The sequence below is a fragment of the Pteronotus mesoamericanus genome, unplaced genomic scaffold (genome assembly GCF_021234165.1).
Source record: "Pteronotus mesoamericanus isolate MK-2021 breed Mesoamerican mustached bat unplaced genomic scaffold, CSHL_Meso_final contig_163, whole genome shotgun sequence".
NCBI lineage: Eukaryota > Metazoa > Chordata > Mammalia > Chiroptera > Mormoopidae > Pteronotus > Pteronotus mesoamericanus.
The window spans coordinates 969468-983160 of NW_026555064.1; positions in this window are offsets into that span (position 1 = coordinate 969468).

Sequence of the window (13693 nt, forward strand, 5' to 3'; positions counted from 1 at the left end):
TATTCTATGATGGTCCATGACACAAATGAGCTTCAGAATGACCAATGACTTTTCAAAACAGCTTAGTTCATTCCTATGTACGAAAATGTCGCCAGGGGCCACCACGCTGCTTATGAGGAATCCAGTTCTAAGGCATTTGAAAACAATCATTCCGAGAACAGTCTTTAAAAAAAAATAGTATAGGTGATGAAATATAAACTGAAAAATATACAAAGAAAGGCAACAGAAGAGTTTAACAAAACTGGTTTGTTCGTGTTTTTTTTTTTCCAAAGCACCATCAAAAAAGAATTTGGGAATTTCAACGTGTTCAGTGCGCTCTCCGTCCGCTCGTGCCCACTCACTCTCTGAGCCGCTCCTTGGAGCCGGGCCTTGCTGTCCCTGGGCAGACCGCGGCCCCTCGCCGCCCCTCCTCCTGCGTTCGTTCCTTTCTAATAATTGTTGAAGCTATGTCGCGGATTTTATTCTACTCTTCATTCTACTTTTGTATGGGTTGTAAATGTCTCATCATAGTAAGTAAAAAAAAACAAAGAAAGAGATTGCAAGATGGCAGAAGTTTTTCTAGCTCTTTTATTTTTTTATTCTGATATTTGGAGTGATAGAATCTCAGCCAGTGTTTACTCTGAATATTTTGTTTCTATAACTGGTTTTTGAGTTTCATACAATTGTTGTTTTTTAAATTACAAAAGTAACGTGAAATAATTAGAGAAATTTATTTAATTGCTGACGTCCATGACCCCCTTTCCCGAGGTCGCACTGCTCCTGCGGCAGTAAGGGGGTCTCCCTGCCCTTCCTTCCTGTAGTCCTGTGAACATTTATGCACACATATCAACTTTATTGTTTTTGTTTTATTTATTTACAACATTTGGACTACTTATGTATCAATTAAGGTGGGGTTGAAGACAATAATGAAATGCGTTAGATCCATGCCTATTTACTAGGGGATGTGCTTGATGTATTTGGTAATTAAGTGATAAATAAGTAGGCTGAATTTTGTCAAGAAAAAAACCCCCAAAACACCAAAGTTGAAATATGTATATAAATGTTCATGTGACCACTGAAACAGAGAGTGGAGATACCCTTATTACTCATCCTTGGGTAGTCAAGATTATATGGTTCATCAATATTTCAGGATGGACTTGAAATTTCAAAACACAGTGCCTGCTTTCACAAATATTAGACAAACATTTGTTACCACTTGTGAAGTTGTCACCATATCTGCTGTCCATTTATTCACTTATTCTTTCAGTAAATAGTTCTTTAGGACTTTTCACATTTATACTACAAATAAAGTCAATACATTGCTGCCCTATACTACAAGTAAAGGTCAATACATAGACCTAACAGACGTGGTCTGGAACTCACATTAGTTTCTTAAAATCAAAGACTTAAAAAAGTCCTCCAAGCCAGTAAAAGACCTGACCCTGCAAATGGCTCTTACATAAGTGTGTCCTTCAATATTCTTGTTTTCTGGTTAAGGGAAATCAACAGAACTCACAAAAGAGAGTCACTAAAAGTAGCGACATAATTTCAAGTTTCTAGTGGTAATCAAGTACTGCTCATTTTAAAGCCTAGGAAAGGGGAATGGTGAGAGAAACTTCCAGTTCTTAGCTCTTCTTGTTTATAAAAAATTTTGTAAAGGGAAGATCATTTTGCTTTCCACCTCCTTCTGTGAGCACAAGATGGCAGTGTTTCTGAGCTTTGCTGATGTAGCAATTTGACTTAAAATGGAATGGGGCAGAATTGCTGTAGGGAAGTCAGAATAAATGATGTGGAAGAAACTTAGAGTGTGAAATAAAACCAACCAGCAAAGAAAAATCAACTGATTGTCTGCGAGTTTGCATTTCCGGAGGGGAGAGTATGTGCCTAAGTCTTGAATACATTTGAATGTTTACAATTTAGTATCTTTTTCTAGAACTCCTAAAAGATGAGAGCTGGTAGAGGTCTTGGGAGGGCAGGAAGGTGATGACGCTGGGAAATAATAAAGGGCAGTGCCTAGAGGTTTAAGGAGATGTGACTCTGGTCCTCACTGAGGAGCCACCGAAAGGTTTAAACAAGGTGAGGCTGGGGAGCAGGTTGCACTCTGGAAAGATAACTGTGGCAATATTTCGTAGGTTGACAGTGAAGGGGAGGGAACATGTTTAGATACGTTAGGCAGGCTAGCTAGTCAGGAAGTGATTCCAAAGGTTTAAACAAGACTTCATCATCTAGACTAAAACAATGTCAAAGATAGAGAAGAGATTTGAACTGTACTTAAAAGGACAGTCAATAGACCTCAGTGATTGTTTGGGGTACTGAGAAAGAAGTGCTAAATTAGGCGACTGGGCAGATAATCACACTATTATAACGGAATGAATTGTATCAGTGAGAGAGAAAACAAGTTCAGGGGGAAAATGATATGTTGGATTTGAGAGGCCTATAAATATCTTTTGGAGAAGACTGGGCACCAGTCGAAAATTAGAAGAAAGCGTTTGAGGGGAAAGGTGTGTGTAATCTTCAAAGTCACAGTGTGGGTATCTTAGGGTCTAGGAGGCTGAAGCCATGGAAGTGGGCATGTGCTACCCATTGTGGGGGACAGTTTATCCCCCAATAATAATCACCTTGGTGATAAAAACAGTCTCTCCGGTAGCTAATATTTTCTGAATCTTATGTAAGTCTTGAATACATGCACTTTACAACAGCTTTCATATAAACTGTGTATCAGGGAATCTTGAAACTTGTTATTTGTAGCATTCTGGAAACCCATATTCCAAGTAAAAGAGAAGTGTTTGCCGTCCAGAGGCAGTTATAAGGTAACTCGTCTAATCCCACTTCCATTTCCGACAACCACCTTTATGCTCCCCTAACTGCCCTTAAATTTAAAACCATCCCTGGACCAAAAAAAAAAAAAAAGAAGAAGAAGAAGAGAAGCAAGCCCGGGGAAGTGGTTGTTAACTTTGCCTGTGCAACAAAACTACCTATGGCTCTTCAGAAAAATGCACATGCTTGGGTCCTGTCTAAGGCGATGTTCATTCAGCAGGCCAGGGAAAAGAAAAGCAGGAGAGGAAAGTTTTGTGCAAGGCCCAGGAGACACATTTAAAGGAGGGTCTGATCACCCTTGTCTGATTTAGCAGAGGCCACGTAAGATACATGCCGGCAGTTCCTTAAATGCGGCACCTGGAAGCCCACTGAAGCCCTTAGAGGGCCCTGCAGTTGGCGCCTTGGGGGTGTGTGTGTGGGGGGTAGATCATTTGCAGAAGGGAATGGGGGATGTGTTCTTATGACTCAAGGAATAAAATTCGTTGGTTTAAGGGTTTGTTGAACAGCTGTGAGGACCCGCCTGAGGTTGGAACTTATGGATTTGAAATAGTGTCAACCTGCACTCATTCCTAAGTGTCACCCAGTACAGTGTGGGCTCTGGGGATAGAGAAGTAAATATAATACACAAGGGTCTTGAATTTCAAAGGAAAGGCAGACAAGTAACAAGAAATTAAATAAAGGTATTGATTTTAGAAAGTTTTAAGTGCTACGAAAGAAAGTAGACAAACAGCAGCGCTGTGATACAGAGTGAGAGGAAGGTTACCTCTAAGACCCGCAGTTAGCCGGTCAGGGAAGACCAAATAACAGGAAATCGGTGCTTGGATTAATCCCAAAAGACGTGGGGTATGGGGCGCTGTCGAGGGGGCTGGAGCCTCAGAAGGGGCAAGGGGCAAGGGCCCAGGATGTTAAGGTTGCTGCTGAGCCGTGGTTGATGCGAGGAACTCTTAGCTAGATTAGCACTGAGTGACAGCGAGGCTCTCCTCTGAGTTCCACATGGCTTTTGGCACAATCTATTGTAGCATTGTTTACCCTGGAATGTAATTAATTTTTCAGTTATCTGCTTCCCCTAGACTGTGAGTTCTTCTTAGGATGGGATTTTGTCCAAGCAGATTCTTCCTAGAATTCCTAACGCGTAATGGATTTAAGAGTTCTGGAAGGCTTTTTTCTGGAATGCCTGCGGGAAAACACTTGGCTCTCACGCCCCCTTGTGGTAGTTCAATATACCCCAGTAATCTGCTTGTGTAGGGAGACTGGATCCCCCCAAATCAGGCAACTTGTCTCTTCAACAGAAAAGCAGTGTTCGATAAATCTTGAAAAATAACAAAACAGAAGTCATTGACTTAAACTGCTCTCCTTATATTGGTTTAAAGATTGCTGGAAGAAACCAAAAGGCAATCAGGAATGGATTGAATATTTTTAGAAGCTCTCACCAATAAGTGAGGAAAAATAATTTTTATTCACATTTGAAAAAAAACAGGTTAGCATAATTTACCATGCAGTAATTTATTCATCCAATAATTTAGATGACAATTACATATTTTTCCATCCTGAGACATTGTTCTTACTGCTTTATGCCTCTGTCTGCAAGCTCAGCCCGCGGCAGAGAGCTTGTATTCATTTAGATGCTATACCTTGGGAAGAGCTTTGTAGTTTGATAGCTGGGCTTGCTGGAATTATTAGATATTTCAGACTTTTAAACATCTATCATTCATTTTAAATGTTTTTAGATTTCAAAAATTATCATAAATTAGTTAAAAATAGCTGTCTCTAAAGAAAAAACTATAAAACTTAACTACTTTTTGTATTTGTCTTTAATTGCTATGTTTTTAACTTCTATCAAATAAATAGTCCAAGGGTTGAGTATATCGCTTTCTAAGCCTGAATACATAGGGACCTCTAATGTCTTATGAGTCCAAATCATGGCTCTGGACTGTTCTGGAACTTCAGTCCGAATTGGAGATGAAAACTCCCCTATGATCATGCATCCTGAATGTTCCAGCTGCTCATACTTTCTCTCAGCATCATAAATCAACACCCTGTTTTCCTTTAGGGGTGGTCAATCTATAGACATTAGAATTTCTCTTCAAAATTCCTATGTGAAATTCTGAATGCATTTCTCCTGATGAGCCACATTTTAAACAGGGTACTAGTTGTTGAGCCAGGCTAAGTTCTATTCTGGACAGGTTCGGCAGGTGAGTTTTTTTCTGCATTCAACACTGACATTTTCCTTCAAGTAACTATTTGACAGAGGCAAAGATTTCTTGGTATCTTCTCAGTGGTCTTCTTATACCCAACATCTACCCTCCAATGTCCTTCATTTTGTCTTTCTATCCCTTTGTGTAAAAGAAGCCATGTCCTTTCTGTCAAAATAAATGAGAAACTTTCCAACAAGATTTGATGGGACTTAAAAACCAAGTTACAAAGTATTTTTCCTCCCGGAGTCAAAAGAATCCCAATCCAGTTTGGCTCACATTGTGGAGCCTTGAACCGTGACCCTGCCTCAGTTCTCAGTGAAGCCGAGTGGGCTCTGCTGCCTCTTTTTTTGGTAATCTTTAATTTTTCTAAATCAGAGTAACTGCAGACACTCATTTACATTCTAGTTTATTGACTTGCTATATTGTAGGGGGAAGGGGCAAAGGCAAAGTCATTTTGATATATGGCAGTTTAAAATAATTGCCCCTCTCAAAATGGAAGGGAAATAAGCCGGCCTGGTGGATCAGCCTATGGAGGCAATACGTCTCCATGTGTCAGCTCTCTGCTCTCTGCACCACCTGCTGGAGTCCCTTTCAGGGACACAGACCCACGAGATCACCGTAGCAGGCTATAGATCTTGGGCAAGTTAACGGGTCCAGTTTTGCTTGGTAATGAGGAGAGTGTCTCTGAAAAATGGGAATTGGAATCTGTCACCTCTCTACAAACTGATGAGTGATGGCTATTGTTTTACATCTCAGTGGGGATAGAACAGTTTATTAACTATTCCCCAGTCCTGGGAGTTTAGTGTCATTCTTATTTTATAGGCAAGAATCTGAGAAGTGTGTTATGAAGTGTAATTGTTGAAAACAGAGTGAAGGTGAGCAGATTTCTCTGAGTCTAGGATGCTAGCGTTAGCTCTTGTGAGCAGGCTTAGCCATAGGGAGGGAAGGTGATGTCTGAGGTGATATTGGCTGAGACGATAAATCAAATTGCTTTGGGGGAGGCGGGTTGACTCACAATGCTTTGTCCCCAAGGAGTGGCTCTAGTTCCCCAAATTCCTGGAATCAAAATTCACAAATACCAATGCTAGTGTGCCCTCCCCTTGCAAAAAAATGGCAATGCTTTCAATAATTCTTTATTTTGATTGTGAATTAATCTTTAAAGAACAAGAAATGTCAGAATTATCTTAGAAAAACAATTTATTTATTAAACAAATTTGCTGAAGGGAAGGTTCCAAGTTGTCAGTCCTTACTTCATTATACTAAAAAAGAAACTTTGGGTACAATAATGTTCCTCTTGAGAAAGAAAAAACAACTGTGAAATCATAAACTTGGAAAAGAATTTAAAGGTAGTCAGTTAGAAACTATTATTTCATTTGAAGTTACTAGGTAATAATGTAAAAAACTCTTAGTATTAATTGGAAAAAAAATTCTGTAGTGATAAATAGTGCTACTAAAGATGTGTTTTTAAACTGCAGGTATGACCACTTAGTGGGTCCTGGCCAGCATTTTAAAAATAACAATGGAAAATAATAATAAACATTAGGAAATTTTTATTATTTCCTAGAGTACATCTCACATTGTAAGCTTAAGTAGAGTATCATAAAACTGTTGTTCCAGTTACATTGTGTGTGTGTGCGCGTGTGTGTGTATAGTGGCTTATGATATAAAATGTGTTTCTTAGAGTTGGTCAGAAAAGTTTGAAAACCACCTCTTCTAGCATTGAGTACGAGTAGGTGAGAAGCAACAGATCCTTTGTGTATACATTAGCAGGTTTCCTGACTCCTGGGCCAGTGACTCCACCATTGAGTAGATTTCACGGCCCTTCACGTAACACCCAGGTTGTTTCCAGAGTCAGGATTTATTTCTCTCCACAACACAAGCCTGTTTTCTGGCTGTTGGGCCAAGCACTTGGCTTTAGAAGTAAACCTCATACCTTAAACCCCTTTCACAAAGGTTCTGTTGTCTTCCTCAGATAAATCGTGGCTACCTCTCAATCATACCCCAAATATGCATGTCTGAGTTAAGATTTTAACACTTGTATTTTCTGTGCACAGTATTCTTTAATCTTTTAAACAGGTTTTTTTGTTTGTTTGTTTGTTTTGTTTTGTTTTTGTGTGTGTGTGCAGACATTTTTCTAAAACATTTCATTCAAAGATGAAGCTTTTGGAGAATGTGTTTAAATCAAAGAAGAAAACCTATCTTGACATTGTAAGAATCACGTTCTCTGCAATCAATCTGCCCAAATTACCAGCTGGAAGTAATCCTTTGAGATAAGGTTGGCAAGAAGCAAAACCAGAGCAGGGATAACTTCCACTTTCTAATGAGAATTTAGATGTTTGAGAGACAACAGGCACTAGGAATATTGCTATTTATTATGGAGGATGCAGGAAAGAGGGCAAACTGGCAATGGCACCATCAAAGGTTGTATTAGCACCTCATTGCTGCTGTAAAAAAGTCACAAAAACCAAGGTGCTCTGAGGGCTCTGCCCCTCTGGGTGCTGAGGAGGATCCCTTTCCTGGTCTTTTTCAGCTTCCAGGGGCTGCCTGAATTCTGTCCCCCATGGTCCCTTCACATTGACCTCAGTGTCCACTGTCCCATCTCCTTCTCTGACTCTGACCCTTCTGCCTTTTTCTTTTATTTACAAGGACTTTTGTGGTGACACTGGGCCTACCTGGACAACCTCCTTCTCTCAAGATCCTTAACTTAATCAAATTGGCAAAGTCCTTTTTTGTCATATAAGGTAACACGCTCACAGGTTCAGGGCGTAGAATGTGGGCATCTTCAGAGGATTGTTGTTTTATCTGCCACAGGGGACTATGAGAATGCATGTCTAGGAACAAGTGAAAATGAGGTCCCCAATAAGCCTTCGGATTACTTTGATAGGTGAACATGGCTTTGCTGCTGGGACCACGCTTGCAGAGGAGGGACGGGAATCATTCCCCGTGACCCCTACAGCGTTCCAGGATCGGCAGCTGTGTGGTCTCTCTGTGGCCTTGCTCGGCTCTGCCTCCTTGCTCGTGGTCCATGCTGCACACTTGCTCAAAACTGAACAATTGCCTCTCTGATTGCTGGTGCTTGCTTCCCAGCATTTAACATTCATCTGTGTCTCCTGAAGAGCTTTATCATTTGGGCCTTGAAAGCATCTCCTCTAGAGTACATAATTTTTTTTTTTTTTAAACAGCTGTTATTTTAAGCTTGCCCCTTCTGCCTGGATTGGAGACCAGAGCTTAAAAGAATGAAAGAACAGTGAATAAAGCCCACAGGTGAAGCAGGTGGGCTGGAGATCAAAACCCATGATAAGAGAGGTTGATGGCCTTCAAAGGAGATCTTGAAGATAAAGCACACAGCAAAACCTCAGAGGCTGGGTTTATATAGAAAGGACAGAAATAAAAATGCCTGAAAGCAGAGGAAAGAAACAGAAAGAAACATTTGCAGACACAGGAAGCTGTATTTAAGAAGCCCCCGTCTTTGCAGCAATGTTACTAACGGTAGATACCCCAGAGTTCAGCATAATGGCGAAAACACTGTGTGCGGCCGTCAAAGTGCATGTCATTGACCACGGGATTTAGGCCTGCTTTCCAGCAAGACCATGGTTGATTAATTGAATGCGTCTTGCCAGGCCAAGAGCTTCTGGAATTTTATTGTCTGTTTTGTTCCCTCTTTTAGCACTATACAAATAATCATGGGAAATATGGAATTGGCAATCAACAGAGGAAAGTCGAGGAGCACCTGAATTCAGAAAGCAGTTTCTACCCCGGCCTTCCCAGGGATGGCAAGCTCATTTTCTGGGGGAAGTCACTGGGTGGGATGGATTCTCCGGAGACCTCAGGATTCTGGAACCCTCAAGCTCCAAGTCTGATTTTCCAAAGCATGGGTTTTCTCCTCAAGATTAGCTTGGTCTGCAATCTAAAAACATCTTTATTAAACAACGACGCACTCCTTATATGTTACAGTAACTACAAGAAACCTCCGCATGCCTTCCGATAGGTAAGTTCACTCATTATTAAATTTGTGTAAATATCTGTCTGATTTGCAAGTTAGTTTCAGGGCCAATAGTTGTATTCATATTACAAATTGCTGAAAACAAATATTTGGAAAATGTGAACATGTATTAGATGCAAAAGAAGTTTAAGTAAAAAAAAAAGGAAATATGTGGAAATTGTAAATTGTGATGACAGAGATAATGTTTTTCTTTCCCCTTGATTCACTTGTGTTCAGAGAGATGTGGAACATTCTTATTATGATCCTGTTACTGTGTTGTTGATCATACTGAAGAAAAGCAATGTTGACATTCAATCTTGCATTTCTCTTTACATGTACACACAGCTAAATCTGAAGAACCAGGGCAAAACACTCAGCTCCTGGGTGATCCAGGAAACTTAATCAAGGAGCAGTACTGCCAGAGCCACATATGTTCCATGAGAAAAACAAGAGAGATACTGACATGGCCAAAAATCAGTGGCATAAGCTCTCTTCCCAAATGTCTGTGTATCGAAGGAGTTTCTCATAGATAGTATCTGCACCCAGTACATCCCCATCTGTATGTGGTACCCGTGAATGGTGCTGGAATCCAGCAGGATCCATTTATTTCCAAAAGAACTGCGTCTTGATCAAATAGGATTCATGTGTGCCTGTCGCATTGCGGAGACACACTGGGCCGGATGTGGTTCTTTTCCCCGACTGCCTTGATTCAATGGGATCCAGGCATTTTCCAACTGAACAGCTGTGGCTTGGGGAGAATCCAGGTGTTTTTCTCACTGAATATTTGTGGGATTGGCAGGGTCCTGGGTATTTCCTTTGCTTTCTCTTGCCTGGAATTATTGTAACATATATTATATGTATGTATTTCAGTGAACTTTGCTTTGTCCCAGGAAACAGATCGGCTTCCTTTACTTCACACAAAGAGCAATTACACCTCAAAAAATATGGACAGGATTAAATGCTACTTATCTTTTCCTTCACTAGCTATGCCCTTCCATACTGTCTTATACACATACATGCATGAATATTCTAAAAATCCCTCTGAGTGAAAGCAATTACCTTTGCAAACTGAATAGCAATCTACTCAGACTGTGTTGTGTTATTGAAATTGGGGGGTGTAACACCTGTTCTGACATCCACTTGGTAAGAACCTGTTGGACTTGGCTTTGATTTCTGACTGAAGCAGTAAGTCAGCCTCCCTAGGTTTGGCAATGCATAGACCCTGCTAGAAAATGGTGTGTGGTTTTGGTTTCCACATCTTAAACAATCTATAGGGAAATTGGAAAGAGTTCAGAGAAGAGAAACAAAATGATTAAAGGGTTGGGGAAATAAGGAATGGGATTATTTCATCTAAAGAAAGGCTTTCAGGGGCGGGGGGAACAAGATGTGTATGTGCGTGTGTGTGCGCGCCAGAGACAGTTTGAGAAGCCTGATCTTAAAGGCTATGTGTTTGAGCAGGCTTGATTGGCCTTTGTAGGCCATCTGGAGTCTGGTGGAGGGAGTGGGGAGAAGTTGGTCTGCCTTACCACTTACTGGGAAGGAGAATAAGCAATTTAGGGAGAGAAGGGGATTTGGGGGAAATCAGGGAGGAATTACTTTAGCAGGACTTCTGTCTCAGACCTGCTTATTGGATCATCCTCAAATGCAAGGGGATCTTTAGTGAAGGCTAACTCTTACATTCCAGCTTTTACTAGATTTGAAAAATATGTTTTGATATAGTATATCTAAATCTACTTAATGATAAGCTATTATACTTGTCTCCAACCATACGATGAAATGTTGGTATGAAGTTTTTCTCGGTCTTCCCAAAGAATCCGAGGAAATAATTACAGTTGACCCTTGAACGCATGGGGTTTAGAGGCTTCAATTCCCACGCAGTCAAAAATCCTTGTATAACTTTGGATTCCCTCAAAGCTTAGCTGTAGTCGTCCCTCGGTATCCATGCGGGATTAATTCCAGTGTCCATTCCCTTGTGCCATTCCGCCATTTACACACACATGCTATTCAAAGATATTTGTCCTGTTGTTCTCCCAGACTTTTTCAAAAACTGTTGCTATGTCACTGTATTGATTTCAATGAGAATTCTCAATGAGAATCCAGAGGCCAAACGATCAGCTTTAAGCAGAAAACCACAGAGACAGTATATGACCAGTGAAGGCCCCAAAAGGCGACAGACACTAGAGCAAAGCTGTCTGAGTTTAGATTCCAGTTCTACCCCTCACACCTGTGCAACTTTGGTCAACTTACTTGCAATGTCCTTGAACCTCAGTTTCTTCATCTGTAAAATGGAGGTGATAGTTAAAATTACTTTCCTTAAAGGTTAATCTGAGATGCTTTGGACACTGCTTTGAGCACTCAGTGCTAACTATTTAGGCTACTTCAATGAACTATTACAAAGCTAAGGACTATCTACAGTCTGGGAGAGAATGTTTTTGACAATGGACTTCCTGTACTACTTAAACTATGTCACACCGAGTATAGATCTGCTCTGGGCCTTTTTGCCCATGGTAGTGTCTGTTCATGGTACTGGGAATTTTACCTCTTCCCTCTCCACATTCAGAAGATCTAAGAAGTCAGAGTTTGATATTACTGAGAATCCCAAAACTTTCATCACACAAACAGAAGGGGGAAAAAAAGTAACATTTACTGAATGCCTTCTATGTGCTAGTTCACATACACTGTCCCATTTAAGGCTCATAACATCCCTGTGAATTAGGTATTATAACCCTCAATTTAGAGAGGAGAAAACTGAGGCTTAACAAGGCTGAACTAACTTGCCCAAAATTGTAGAACAGAACCAGGGTTGCCCACTGCAAAGCCCAAATTCTTACCAGTTACGCTATGTACAATGCTTCTCTCAAGAGGATCAGATCCTCGCCTGTTTTTGCAGGCTGTTAGCTCCTGTGCAATCTAAATTTTTTAAATTTATTTTATTTATTTTTTTTGCATATTTGAGAAATACTCTTATTTCTTTTACTCCACTAAACTGACTCCTCGATTCTAGAATGCTGCTCAGGATGGCATTCTAGAGGGGTATTGAGAAATGGGCAGGAGACATTGAATTGCACATATTCAAAATATAAAGCCTAGAAACTAACGGAAGAGTAGATGCTTGAAGTTCCTGATTTTCCATTTGTCTCTAAATGAAACCACTGCTTACAAAAATGTGTCAGTGAAAGATGCAGAAACATTAGCTGCTTTTCCTTTATTTTTAGACTCCAGTAAATATTTGATAACAATGCAGTTTTCAAAATAAGTTGAAGAAGTTCAAAAATAAGTTCATGAAGCCCCAGAGGATGATTAAAATGAGTAAATTGTGAAGGTACAATTCATCACAGTAAGGGATCTCATGGCCAATTAATTCTGAGTTATGGCTTCAAACCCTTCCTTTAACAGACTTATCCTTCATCTACCCATCAGTTCAACCAACCAGCCATCCAGTCATCCAACACATAGTTGGAATTAGTGCATAGAGACCCTTTATGCACTGTGCTGTTCTAGGTGCTGGGATAAAATGGCACTTAAAGTGTGTAAAGACAGTTGAGATCACAAAATCTAATAAGCAAATGAATAAAACAAGCTAATTTAAGGTACTGATAGGTGCTGTGAATGAAATGGAATATGACCGGGTTCATGCTGCAGAAGCTACTTGAGCTGGGGTGGTCAAGGAAGGTCTCTAAGCATTTGATTTAAGACCTAAAAGAGAAAGAGCCAAACGTTTATTTGTAAAGCAGAAGAAATAACTCCCAGGCACAGAAAAGTTCTAACAATTCAAACTGACACTGCCTTAGTCCATTCAAGCTACTGTAACAAAGTACCGTAGACTGGGTGGTTTACAAACAAAAATGTATTTCTCACAGCTCTGGAGATTGGGAGCCCGAGGTCAGGGTGCCAGCTAGGTCAAGCTTGGTGAGGGCTTCTCCCCGGTTGTGCAGTGCCTGCCATTTGGTGGAGAACAGAGGGCAGGGAGCAGCAGGCTCTCTCGTGACTCTTACAAGGACACCAATCCCTGGACGTCATCTAATCCTAACCACCTCCCAAAGACTCTGCCTCATCGTCCCACCACGCTTGGGGGTAAAATTTCAACATATGAATTCTGGGGGAGACACAAACATTCAGTCCCTAACAGGTACCAAGATCGGAGAGCAGGCAGTGCAGCTGGATCCAGAATGGCCGTGTGCCATGAAGCCAGAAAGGTAAGCAGGGCCACGTAGGCAGAGTCTTGAACTAAAAACAGGAGTCTGAACACTAATCCAAGGATCATGGGAATGTATTGGCAAGTTTAAAAACATTGATCCAAATGCTTGGCTGAGAATTACTTACAAAGGGGCAAGAATGGAGGCAGGGGAACTAGTTAGGGTGAACTTGAAGAGATTAAGATAAAAGAAGACTAAAGAGGTAACAAATCTCCTTCATGGCAAGGAGTCTTCACTGGTGAAAGGAAGCTGAATTTATTACAATACTGTCTCCATTTACATGCCATATATCTGCTATAAAATAAATTGTTTCATTATTCTGTGTGTGGGGAGGGGTGGGGATGACGGTGTGGGTGTCGAGTAGCAATTCCATGTCCCTCCGCAGCCCATCGGAAGGGCCTCTCCCGGCTGCTGCAAGGAACCGCCGTGCAGGGCTTCTGGTCCTCCCTGAAGGAGAGCTACGGGGTCTAGAAAATTAATTTTCCTTCCCATCGAAATGCAAAAGTGCAGAAACCATTTGCTAA